General features: G+C 34.7%; 1 pseudogene across 1 annotated transcript; it reads right to left on the bottom strand.

The window, feature by feature from the left end:
• Nucleotides 1–4,010: 4,010 nt before the first annotated feature.
• On the bottom strand, nucleotides 4,011–8,521 carry LOC149189047 (receptor-like protein kinase THESEUS 1 pseudogene; annotated as a pseudogene). The gene is made up of 3 exons (XR_016255872.1): nucleotides 8,331–8,521; nucleotides 8,095–8,160; nucleotides 4,011–7,814 (listed from the first exon to the last, which is right to left on the bottom strand). The product of XR_016255872.1 is annotated as a receptor-like protein kinase THESEUS 1 pseudogene (transcript).
• Between the last annotated feature and the right edge of the window lie 4,733 nt (nucleotides 8,522–13,254).

Raw genomic sequence — 13,254 nt, 5'->3', positions numbered from 1 at the left:
AGGTCAGGCCAAGGGGGGATTTCAGGCTGGCCGAAGGTTGCTGTAGCAGGCCTAGTAGAACAGCAAGATAAAGGGCTTCTAAGGAGGGCTAAAACAGAGGACAGCAAGTAGTCTACGGGCTGAAGGGATAAGCCCAGGCTTAAGGAGCTGCCAGGTGGACAGAAGTGGACTGTGAGCCTAAAGGAGTTGGCTGGGTAGTATTTGGTGTCAAAGGACAGCTAGGATTGAGCACAAAGAGGACTGAAATGGCTGATTTATAAGGACAGCAAAAAGCAAGCAAATTGAGCTGTTTTGTCTTTGTTTTTTATGGGCAGTTGAGGGCCTGAAGGATTAGGCCTCAGCCCTAGTTGTAACAGTCAAAGGACAGACTTGTATTTTATTGTATTATAACATTGTATCAGGGTTTCTAAAGGGCAATGATCCTTGGTATGTGAGCCCTGTGATTTTCTTGTTAATGGACTGATAAGAAAAGTGTTGGGCCAATAAATCTTGTATACTATTGTTGATTTCACTGCTGATATATTCCACTGTGCAAAGCGCTTTATTGTTGGGCATCCCTAGTGTGTTTGTGTTCCTAGCTAGAGCATACACCTGACCTAGGGTGCAAGGAATTTCCGACAGAAGAGACCTTATCACAATACCTTCATGTATCTTTAGTACAAGCAGCTTATGTTGCTAATGTTTCAGTAAAGTAGCATATCAGCAAATGAACCGTCTACCTTGTACCCTTACATTGCACAAAGGACCATGATGTCATCTTTCAGAATCATATCAGACAAGCATCTACATTCTGGTATCTGAAGATATGCAAACAATAACAAAATTGTATTTCAAAACCAGTCTGCTGTATTATACATATAATGCATCCCCACTGTAGGGAAAATCCACTTCAGAAAAAACAGGATTTCAAAGCTAAAAAGAGTGAAATATAAGTAATGAAGGTTGAACTGAAACCAATGGACATTATAACGACCTTCACATATTGAGCTCATGGATAACCATCTAACATAGTCAGAGATATTGCATGAATTGTTGATCTCCATGGCTAGACATCCAAAAACACACAAGAAAGAACAGAACTAAAATAGACATATAAATTACAACTGCTAAAGAAGGTATAAATGTTATGATTACAATAGGAGGCAAACGAACAAACAAAAACAGGAGTTCTCAAGTATATATACACGCACATCCAGACTAATAATTAACCAGATTATACAAAGATCATTGCCAAAAAAATCATTCTTGTACAACACTATCCATACTAAACATCAATTGATTATGACTACTTAAAAAAATGTGAATCTAGAAAATGAAGAGATTTATCTTGAAATCATAATTACTGTCAACTTTCACCAAGGTTGTGAGACTCGGACACTGCAAAAAATTGACTAGCTTCGGACTTGGAAAAACTTAATTCAAGACTTTGATGAAACATCGCAAATATAAAAAAATAAAATAAAATTGGGAATTTTGTGCACAAAAAATAATAATGATATTTCATCCATAAAATCTATAAAGCAACAGTTTATCCATCAATTCATCTCATCAAATAAGATAATATAAAATTCGTCCGTTTGAAATTTGTCTCAAAAACTGAAACATAAAATGACCAAATGAGAGTGAAATGAGTCTTGTTTTTGGGTTATTGCCTTTAGGGTTTTGTTGATGTGTTTCCACTCTGTTTTCTCCCTCCAAAAAATGCATTCCAGTCTTTTCACCAAGTGAAGTCCATGTTGACTCCGTGGAAAGTTTCGAGTGAGTTCATCGTGAGCTTCTGCAAGTCTGACGAGTTCAAGCTGGGCTCCATGAGTTTTGGCAAGTCTCATTTCCAGGTGTTCACACTGGTTTACTCACTTCAAGATTAATCTGCCAAGATTCTTCAAGAATTACAGGTCTTGGCAAGGTCTCACAACAAGGTACAACTCTTGAGGAAAGTTAGTAAGTGTGCAGTCTATGTTTTGGCACAAGACACACAGGTTGGATCTCTGTAGCAGGTTTCCATGCAATAGAAAACTCAAAACACACAGCCAACCTTTGAATCACTACTGGAAATGAATTATAGAGATTGAAACTCTAATCAGCTAGATGGACATGAAATATGCAGGTCAGACATTGAGGATAGCTTCAGAGATAGATTCATGTAGCAGATCATACGCCATGGAAATGGAAATCAGACCTTATAAACCAGATTGTTAGGAATGGAAGACATAGATTAGACTGAAAAAACGAGAATACTGATCATAGACCTACAAATCTGAATTTTAATTGTTTTGTGGGGACGTCCATAGAGTTTACTCAAGGACACCATTTTGCACCCATGATAGGAGATGCATCCTTGGGAAGGGAAGACACAGGACTGGGGATGCTTCCCCTGCCCACACAGCTTTTAGAACTTCTATAATTTCCTCCAAGTAGCAAGTCACATTGGGTAACATGTGCAGGTGTGAGTTTCCTGTCATTGAGTGTCTATTGCCTCCTTATGGTGTATCAACCCTTTATTTTGATGCATAAAATCTTGCACAATTTCAGTATCTATCATGGTTGGACCTTTCTCTTTAAATAGCAATTTATTGACTCAAGACATTTCCAGTATCAAGAACCTTGAAGAATTTCTTGGAGGACTTATTACCAATCTTCAGTTAATACAATTGGGCTCGAATCCTCGCTCATCTTGATTTGGAAGCCTCTGTAATTTTCACTGCCTGTCTAACCTTCATAGTTTAACTTACGACATCTCTTCATATGAATGTGCTTCTAGATACTTGTTTACTGTAACCATGCTTTTTATAAAGTCAACATTGAGAGAGTTACACAACAGCCTATAAATAGTCTCACAGTTGGAAACAGTAAAAATAAAAAGCATATGCACCTAGCATAATTAAAGTCAAGAAACTAAGTTGCTTGTTACAGTCCAATCGACTACCTTTTATGACAATAGTGAGCTCAGTAGCTTCTAAATTCAACCCGATGTTATATGATTTGTTGTCCAATTACTCATCAACTGTTGTCGGAATTGAAGCACAATAAATAACAATTTCTTATGTTGAAGTAACTTCAAATTTCGAAGTGGTGTCTTCCTAGTACAACCATTTTTATAGGTTGATTCCCCAACCCATTTATTTTTCGTAATCAGAGATGAAACATTACTCAGAACTAACTTACACCAAATCCTGGCATATGGCTTATGCAAGATGTTAGTCTAACCATCCCCTTTTTAGTATAATACCATTTATCCATCTTATCATTAACCACATGCCCATTGGCCCATGGTTGAATGGTAAATAAGGAGCACTCACTATGAGGAAACGGGTTCAAATATTGTGCACACCTTCCTGGTGTTCTGTAATGCGGTGCCAAACAATAAATAAATACTATCTTCGCACCATTAGGTATACTGCATTCCTTAATACTTAGAAGTAAACAACACATGGTCACCACTGACGCGGCCTCAATCGAGACAACTAAATGTTTGATGATTGCAAGTACGTGATCATAGTTGATGGACAAAGAAACCAACCCCTAGTTTAGGACGATAATACAATCTGTTTGTCAGCATGCATCAAGATTGAATGCTATTCCTGTATATAATTGTCTATCAAATGACTTCTATAACACATAACAGATGATTAGTGAAGCCTACTACTATATATCTGAAGCCCGCTAACTTATCACTTGAGCTAGAACAATTAATGGCATTGTAACCTTCTAATCTAACGTCACTTGTGCATGGAAGACGTGTAGGCCTAAGTACAAATTAAAAATTTTCTTTGGAAAGAAAAATATTCAACGAGGAAATCCTAATACAAATCCTCAGACATCAATCCTGCACAATTGCTGACAGGATTTAAAGTGATTATATAGCCCTTTTATCTTTCCAGTGCAGAACATAACTTCCAAGGCAATTGTAACAATAAGCAATCCAGTTTGCCTTCAGTTCACTGTTCAGCAGAAGACAATCATCCAACAGCACATAAAGGCCCTTAACAAACAATATTATGACTCTCTGCTAAATGAAACATATCCATAATGAAATGAATTACAACATTAAAATAGGAACTTTTCCTTTACCGAGGACAGATTCCAATAATTTCTAACCTTGCCAAATTGAGTTTTAGTGGTGCAGAACAATAGTATCTAAATTCAGCATAAAATGCAAAAAATAAAATTGCATCAACATGGCTTCTTTCCATAGCCATGACCTGATTTACAGTCCAATTAAGATAGATGATCTTTACAATAGCGAAAGAAGCACCCCAGCCACGAGGTATAATCTGATAGAAAAATCTTAATCTTAAATAGTACCTCACACCTTAATCTACATATTAGGTACATATTAGAAAAGGCCACTAAATATGTGCTATTTAGTGGTATTTCTTGTGTACTGGAAAAAGCCAAAGTGTTCCAGTACACAAGAAATACCACTGAATTGTACATATTTGTAAGGTAGAATTTCAAACCTTAAAAATAAGGAAGAAAATCTAGGAAAATTAATCAGTATGGGATTTGGATGGCCGTGGCCCGTGAGGTATGCAGCAAGCGCTTTTAAAAAGAAACTGAAGATTTGGTCTTAGGAGTGAAGACCAATGAAGCATAAGATTTTCTAAAGGTGATCACTAATTTGTATCACAATGACCAGCTCACATAAGTTGGTGGATGAATCACCATACACAAAATTTCTGTGATCACCTTCCATGAGGATTAACTAATTGTGAAAATACTGTACTTGCAGTTGCACCTTCTGAACCTTCTTCACTTACAGCAACACTAACCCTCTCAATAGTACTATCACCAAAATTCTCTTCCTGAGAAAAGCGTAAGGGAATCTCTGAAAGGCGATTAGCACTGTTTTCATCTGGATCGTTCAGCATGGCAGTTTCCTGAAGTTGAAGGGCATATTCTAAGTTCCACAGCACATCACCCATAGTAGGTCTGTCAATACCCTGGTCAGCCAAACACTTTTCAGCCGTCTCCCCAAACTTTCTCAGGGAGTTAGGGTTGATTGTATTTACAAGATGATGATCAATAATTTGGCCAAGCATGCCTCTCCTTTGCCAATGCATTGCCCACTCTGCTATATTGACTTTCTCTCTGGGAAGAGAAGGATTGATGGCTGGCCTTCCACATAGTACCTCCATTAGCACTACTCCAAAGGAGTAGACATCAGATTTTTCTGTCAATTGCTGCCTTCTGAAGTACTCGGGGTCAAGATATCCAAAGCTACCTTTGACTGCAGTACTCACATGGGTTTCATCCAAAGCAGGTCCAGTCTTTGAAAGCCCGAAGTCTGCCACCTTGGCCACAAAATTCTCATCCAACAAAATGTTTGTTGTCTTTACATCACGGTGAATGATTCCCTGCTCTGCTCCTGTGTGAAGGTAGTGCAGACCCCTAGCAGCCCCTATGCATATATCAAGCCTCTGCTTCCATGACATAGGAGGAAGATCTGATCCATACAAATGGCTCCTAAGAGGTCCATTGGCCATGTATTCATAAACCAAAATCATCTCACAATTCTCCTCACAATAGCCAATAAGAGAAACCAGATGACGGTGGCGAAGCTTAGACAACATTTCAATTTCAGTCTGAAATTCTGCCATGCCTTGTTCAGAACTTCGATTTCCACGTTTTACAGCCACTTTGGTACCATCTTCAAGCATCCCCTTGAATACTTTACCAAACCCACCTACACCCAGAATCAAACTCTCATCAAAGCTTTTGGTAGCTTCTACTATCTCTGCAAATGTGAAGTGTCGGCCTAGATTTGAAGGTCCAGAAGAAGCATGACTCCCAGCAGATACCTTGCTTCCCTTGCTTCCTATAGTTTCAGAATGTCCTCCATGTAGTGGAAGAGGCAACCAAGTTATAGTAGAGAGTTTTGTATGAGATCTACGACAACAACAGAAAAAGTAGATCACCGTTAACAACCCAATAGCAACAAAAACTCCTACAACTGATCCAACTATTGGACCAACCTTGCTATTGCTCTTTGATCTGATAGAACTGTTTGGTGAGAAAGATCCATCAAGACTTCTTTTAGAGTTGTTGATCTTCATGACCTCCAGCCCATTTAGTATGGCATTGGGAACAACATTCGTCATATCTAATGCAGGTCCAACTTTGACAGAAAGATTTTTCAATACAGTAGGTGTATTAACTACTACAAAATCGGTGTAATAAGCAGCTGCCAAGGTTTGTGTTACAGTTGATATATCAAAATCATTGATAACGTTATCATTGTTGATATATACATTGAAGTATAGCTCATAAAGTGCGGTACTCACAATATCGCAGAAATGCATCCGAATGAAGTATTGGTAGTCTGGATCCACAGTAAAGCACCACGAAATATTGAAATTTTGGTTTGTTACATTGGCTATAGCCATCTCCTCAGCAGTAGCATATACGAGATTGGGAGCAATCTCACTGGTAACTAGTCCTTGGTACACAACATTGTTGGCAGAAGTGCTGAAGTTTTGGGCAAATGATTTTGGAGCTAGGAAGCTTGTATCAGGATACCAAAATCTCCCAAGGGTGTCATTGTCAGGGGTAATCAAGGGTCCTCCCATATTAAGTCTATAAATTGTTTCAAAAGCATGCTCAGATAGACCACTGTAAGTATTAGAGAGGGGCACAGTTTGAGCTGTGTCTGAAACAAGAGTGTCCGGCACAGAAACAACTTCAATGGCATTGACAAACGCTAAGGAATTATTGGAGGGAATAAAGGTCAGGACCAATGTTAGTTCAGTTATATTGATGAGATATTCCTTCATCACATGTGAACTATTCTGGATTTGGAAATTGTACAGTAGACCAAAGTCTTGGGTGGCTATTGAAAATATGGCACTTGTAAGATTGTACTTTTGATAAGAAAATGGAAAGAAATGTAAACGTACCCAGTGTCTGCCCTGGTGCCCAATACTGAAGGTATAGGATGACTGCTGAGTAAACACTCGAGCTGTCAAATAGATACCAGAAGGAACCTGTAGATTGGAACTTGTGGTGTTAGCAAAGATTTCTTCATTGGTGGAAATCGACAAATTTGAGGAGGGGGTATCTGCACTGAAGATCCTTCTACCCACTGTGATGTTACTCTTTGATCCACAGTCTATAAGGTAGTTATCCTGTGGAGTAAAAGAAGTATCAGATTTTGACTGATAAATTGACAATAACAACAACAAACAAATGCACACAATGACTTCCATTTCTTCCACTTCTTCTCTGAACCTCAATTATATGATTCTCTTTTGTTTATACAATTCGCTATTGTCCCTCTTTCTGTCATCCTTTGCACCTCCAGACAATACCAAAAGTCTAGAACACTATCCAGAGTTCCACTTCCACCCTTAGCAATGAACCAATGGCCTTATCCCTGACCAATGAGTTGATACTGCCTATAGGGATAGAGTCTTCTCTCTCTTTAGAGCATACAGAGGTGGACTACTGGGTGCTGAGCTTTTACCCTTTACCACTATCCTTCGAGTGATGGATCCTTCTGCAACGGCGATTTGGAGAGTTACCCAGGTCACCTGGACAGCTATGAAAGAAATTGGAAATTGCGAGGCAGGGACTTTGATAACTGAAAACTTATAAGCAACTGGTGCAAACCTCCCAAGTCAGGGGAGACAGAGGATGGCCTAGTACAGATAGTGTTAAGCCAGCTTAAAATCAAAATCAAGCTTGGACCAAATTTGTATAGCTTTTATTCCTTTCCTATAGTAGAAACCCTTCCAATGACAATTACCCTTCTCCAGCCACGCTTGAGGGTTCCTGGTCTCTACTCAACTCAACAACACCATCATCTTTTGACATTTCTGCAAGCAGATTCAGAATCAAACGCCAAACATAAAATTAGACTCAGAAACTGAAAGTGATATCAGCCAAACTTGAGACTTGAGCAGGTCTAGACTCTAATAGAATGCAACAGAATCCCAGAACCGTTCTGTCTCAAGAAATTAGCCATGGCCTGAAGGACAGTTTTCTTTAAAAGAAATTGAAGGGTTCTTCCACTGTATCAATTGACTGGAGTCTCATAAATTAAGAGAATAATCTTCAAAAATGGCATTTTTATCTTCAAGAGCAGAAGAAACCTACCTCGAATTCGCCCGCATATATTATATCCATACGAAGACCCGAAAATTCTTCTCGTCCGCTGCCAACCTGTTGCAGAGAGCGAGTTTTAAACGTTACCTTCAATCAATTAATTCTATAATAGTAATAACTTGATTGTCCGGCGAAAATTCAGCGAAGTCGTAAATGACTAAAGTATAATTGAAAGCTGAACCCATGTTACCTTCACTGAATATTAATATCTGACAGAGGTAAACTACCTTCTTTCACCCCGCTGTTATACAAGAAGAATTGGTTCGCCCTGCTGTTATACAAGAAGAATCGGTTGGATGACAACACACCACAGACCAAAATGAGTTTTTCTTGAAAATTCGCATAGTTGGAACTCTGATCACCCATGAGTGGAAATGTTGGTATCGGAATGACTTTTAAGTCGGTAGGATGACGCTAGGTTGGGAATGCGCGCAGCATTTAATCCAAATATCAATGTAATACAGAGATCACACGTATGTGTGTGGCCCAATCAATGGCGTTGTGAATGTGTCATCCCACATTTGCAGGAGATGACTTTGTATCCTTATTAAATATTATTTGGTTTCACACTTGTTATGCTTCGTGACATTGTATAAGGCGGTTGAAAAGGTGAGAAAATGGAGGTTTTAATTTTTTTTATATAAAGTATAATGAATTAATTTTTAAAACTATTTTAAAGGGATTTAATGAATTTAAGATTGTTAACTTTATTAATGGTGCAATTTTAATTCAAATGTTGTTAATGTTTTGTTCATTAATAATAGTTATGGTGATTTAGATATTTGGATTTTAGGTTGAATATGAGATTTGATATTTAGATTTATGTTGAAAAATGTTGGAATAGTATAGATTTAATGAATTTAATATAGTTAAGTTTGTTAATGGTGAAATTTTAATTCAAATGTTGTTAATGGTATGTTAATAAATAATAGTTATGGTGATTTAGATCTTTGGATTATTTAAAGATATTTGGATTTTAGGTTAAATAATAATATTTAATATTTAGATTTCAACAAATTTAAATTTATGTTGAAGAATACTGGAATATATATTAGTTATTAGTGATATATATTAGTTATTAGTGGATTTGATTTCACCTAAATATTTTATTTAACTATAAATTTTTTAAAGTATTTTGTAAAAAATTGATGATGTTTTTTTTTAGAGGAAAAAACTATCATGGATTTATATTAAGAAAATATAAAAAAAAAAAATTGATGATGTTACTTTAGTAAGTTTTAAGTTTTCATTTTTTTTTAGAATTGTTTTAAGTCATCTAGATTACTATGAATGAAGAAGTGACTTTGTAGGCATATGATAAGAGGTTTTTATTTTTTTTTTAGTGTTTTTTTGGTGTGGAACAAGATTTTTAGTGAACCCTATATACCTAATTTTTCATTGGAGTTGTCTATAATGCGACTTTTTGGAGATTCCGGTGACGGAATCTGGCAGAAGAAATTGAGGTTAAATCTTGATTTGTTGCAGTTAAAATGGTTTTTTAACTGCATATTTGGATTCAGCACCCTCGAAAACCCCTGCGACGCTTTCATTGTGCAGAAACTAGCTATCAAACTTGCGATTCCAATAAATTCCTGCCGGATTTCGACCGGAAAAACCCGCCGGAAAGACTTTCAAAAAGTCGCGTTATAGACAACTGCTTTTTCATTTTTGTCCTTCTCAAATAATAATTTTTAATAATAATAAGGTTTTATTTCCATGTGAATGGATAATTATTTTTGCAATAAATTTTGTTTCATTGATTTTCAATTTATCTAGTTTCAAGAGCCTGTCACAAAAATGGAGCAATATGAGTACCCCATATACAACTCTAGAGCCTTGCACAAAAATGGAGCAATATGAGTACCCCAATCAGTTTTACAGTTGCACCTCATTCTTACATACATTATACAACAAGTTGTTGGATTTACTTATTTTTCAATACATGTTAGTATAGTTTGATTAGACTTTTTTGCTCACTTCTAGAAAGAACTAAGTGATTTAAAGAGTGTTAGAGCCTTGCACAAAAATGGAGCAATATAAGTACCCCATATACAACACCAATAAGATTTTACTGTTGCACCTCTTTCTTACATACATTATACAACAAGTTGTTGGATTTACTTATTTTTCAATACATGTTAGTATAGTTTGATTAGACTTTTTTGTCCACTTCTAAAAAGAACTAAGTGATTTAAAGAATGCTAGGAAATTGAGATCATTATGAGTAAACTTTAAAGATGAGTGACCTCTTAGGAAGTCTTATTATTTTACTATTTTTATATAAAGAAGTAATAAATTATGGAATATATATATATATATATATATATATATATATATAACATCTTATTATTTAGTTGTTATTGTTTATTTTAAATATGAAAAAATATTTAATGGACATTTCTTATTTAGATTTTTTGAAAAAATTTCAATGATTAAAAATATTATAAATAAAATATTAAAAAATAATTTTTTAATTGTTATTATATTGTTTAATTATATATTTTATATAGTGAATAAATGAATCTATTTTTTCCACATATAAATATAATTTATTATTAGATTTTCCTTATTTATCTTGATTAGATGGAGGTGATGACCAAAATAATTGGAATTTTTTTAATTAAAATTATTAAGAGAATTTGAAAAAAATCATATTATTTCATATCAATAGATTAGTTTTGTAAATATATTAAAATATTTTTAAAATTAGATAAGAATACATCTTAAACATATCTAACTATTTTTTTTATATATAATTTATATTTTATTATATATAAACTAAATAATTTTTTAATTAATTATTTTATTTAAATATTTAAAAATAAAATAAATTAAATACAAACTTAACTCACAATCACGTATCCTAGTAATAATATAAACCTCCTTGAAAAACTTAGAGTTGCATTTGAACTCTAAATTCAAAAATTATAAATAAAACTTAATAACAACTTTTGTTGAGATGCATTTGAACCTTCAATTTTAAAAAATATATTAATATACATCTTTAAACATATAATTATTATTTTTCTTTTATATGATCACATTCCAAAATCAAATCCCTCGGTCTAATCATGACTGGAATTGGTTTCAAACAAAAGCAGAGTTCTCCTATGACACGGCTTGTATCTAACAATGAGAGTTACAAGAAACTCATCCTTATCAATATGATTGTTGACAACTATACATCAACCACTGTCCACTCAACAACTTGTATGATGGCTTTTTCTACTTGCATATATAAAGATGCAAATATCAAAAAATAATTTAGAAATATAAGACTCATCATGGCGGGGTTTACTAATGAGAACCACATCACATAACCAAAACTCACATAGTGTGAGCACTACCTACTTTCCACGTCATCATTCAATGGTCATTACACCAAGGCCTTAAATAATGGTTTGAAAATGGAAGCAAAGTAGGTATGCCATTATTTTACCCAAAAATGAAAGCAATGTATACATATCATAATAATGTTTAATAATAAGAATATATTTATTTTTCCCTAGTAAGAGAGGTTTTTATTTTATTTTTATTTTTTAATGATTGTGTTTTTTATTTTTTTCCTTAATGTATTTTTTTCATTTTTTTAGGGTGGAAAACATATCATAATTTAACTGTCAAATTAATAGTGAGGATAATCATTTTTGGTTGCTAACTGTAATGCAGGTTGATTCATCACTTTTATTCAAGGAAAACCACGCCACTTGGAATAACTTATTGGTGGTCCATAAGGAGGCAATATAGGTTGACTCATCACCCTTATTCAAGAAAAACCATGCCACTTGGAATAACCCATACGCATCCACCGCTATATGGTAATGGTACCCTCCGCCTTCATGAGGCTCTTGGGTGACTACTACGATCAGTTGAAGAGTGTCCTAACTCTTCTCTGGCATTCTTGTTTGTTGATCCAGCTCCTTTATCCTCTTTCTGCATGGTAAAGTGTTCTAAGACGGTCGTAGATGGCTTGGTTTAAAGGTTGTGTTTCTGTAATGGGGTTTCCCCCCTACTATTAGAATGAGGGAGGTTTGTAGCAACTTTGTTCCAAAAGAACTCGTCGTATCTTCCCAAATGATTCTGTAGAAAAGGGGTTTTGTTATTTATAGGTGCATATGTTACATACGTGTTAACAACTTGCATTTTCTGGTTTCATAAAAGCGATTAGTTTCTTTTTAGAGAGTTTGGTTGCTTAGAAAAAGACTTGATTTGCTTAGGGCTCCCCTGATCCAAAATGCATAAATAAATAGGGAATTAATAATCCATAAGGAGGCAGGCTTTCACTCCTGCCACTATATGCCTCTAGGTATAGGATCATTAACTTGTTTCCTTGCGTCCGAAAAAATGAGCTCTTAGCCATACAAAAATATATTTTAAAGCATACTCCAAATCCTATCTTTTTTCAGTTAGGATTTGAAAAATTATTTTAAATATTATATTTGTATTAAAATAAAAAAATTTAATCAAACATTTATTTTGTATTTATGATAATGATGGTAGTGGTTAACCTTCGCTGAGACTAAACATTGATCTATCGAATCTAAATAAACAAATTATTTATTTTGATTTAAATATATAAATATATTTAATTATATAATTAAAAAATATATTTAAAAAATATCTCAAATATGTGTTTAGTTGTTTTTTTTTTAATTATATTATTTTCATATTTTTCTATATTGATTGACACCCTCACGTAAAGTATTCTTATGCTTTAGTGTACCAACAGAATATTCAACCCTGGTGAGCTAACCAACAATTCAATTCCATACTTTCCAGAAACAAAATACACTTAAGACCTATAAAAAATTGACATCATTTTTCGAAATGTCTCTACCACCCATTATGGACCATTATATAATGCTCTGGTGGACGAATTTTAGCGAAACAAAACATTCCAGCCTGGCGCTTCATGTATTAGCTAACAAACAAAACATTTCAATACTTTAGTGAAACACAATATTCAACCCTTACACGTGGATTGATGTTGGTGACTACCGATATAAATATACACTTAAGACCTATAAAATTTGGACATCATTTTTGGAAATGTCTCTACCACCCATTATAGACCATTATATAATCTTTGGTGGATGAATTTTGTGTTGCTTCTTTATGGCACCGTGTTATCTCTACAATGTGACTTTGACA

This window comes from Pinus tabuliformis, chromosome 3_1 (assembly GCF_031772625.1).
Source record: "Pinus tabuliformis cultivar Carrire ecotype Pingquan chromosome 3_1, CPIR1, whole genome shotgun sequence".
Classification (NCBI taxonomy): Eukaryota; Viridiplantae; Streptophyta; class Pinopsida; order Pinales; family Pinaceae; genus Pinus; species Pinus tabuliformis.
This window is presented reverse-complemented; position numbering and strand designations above follow the sequence as displayed.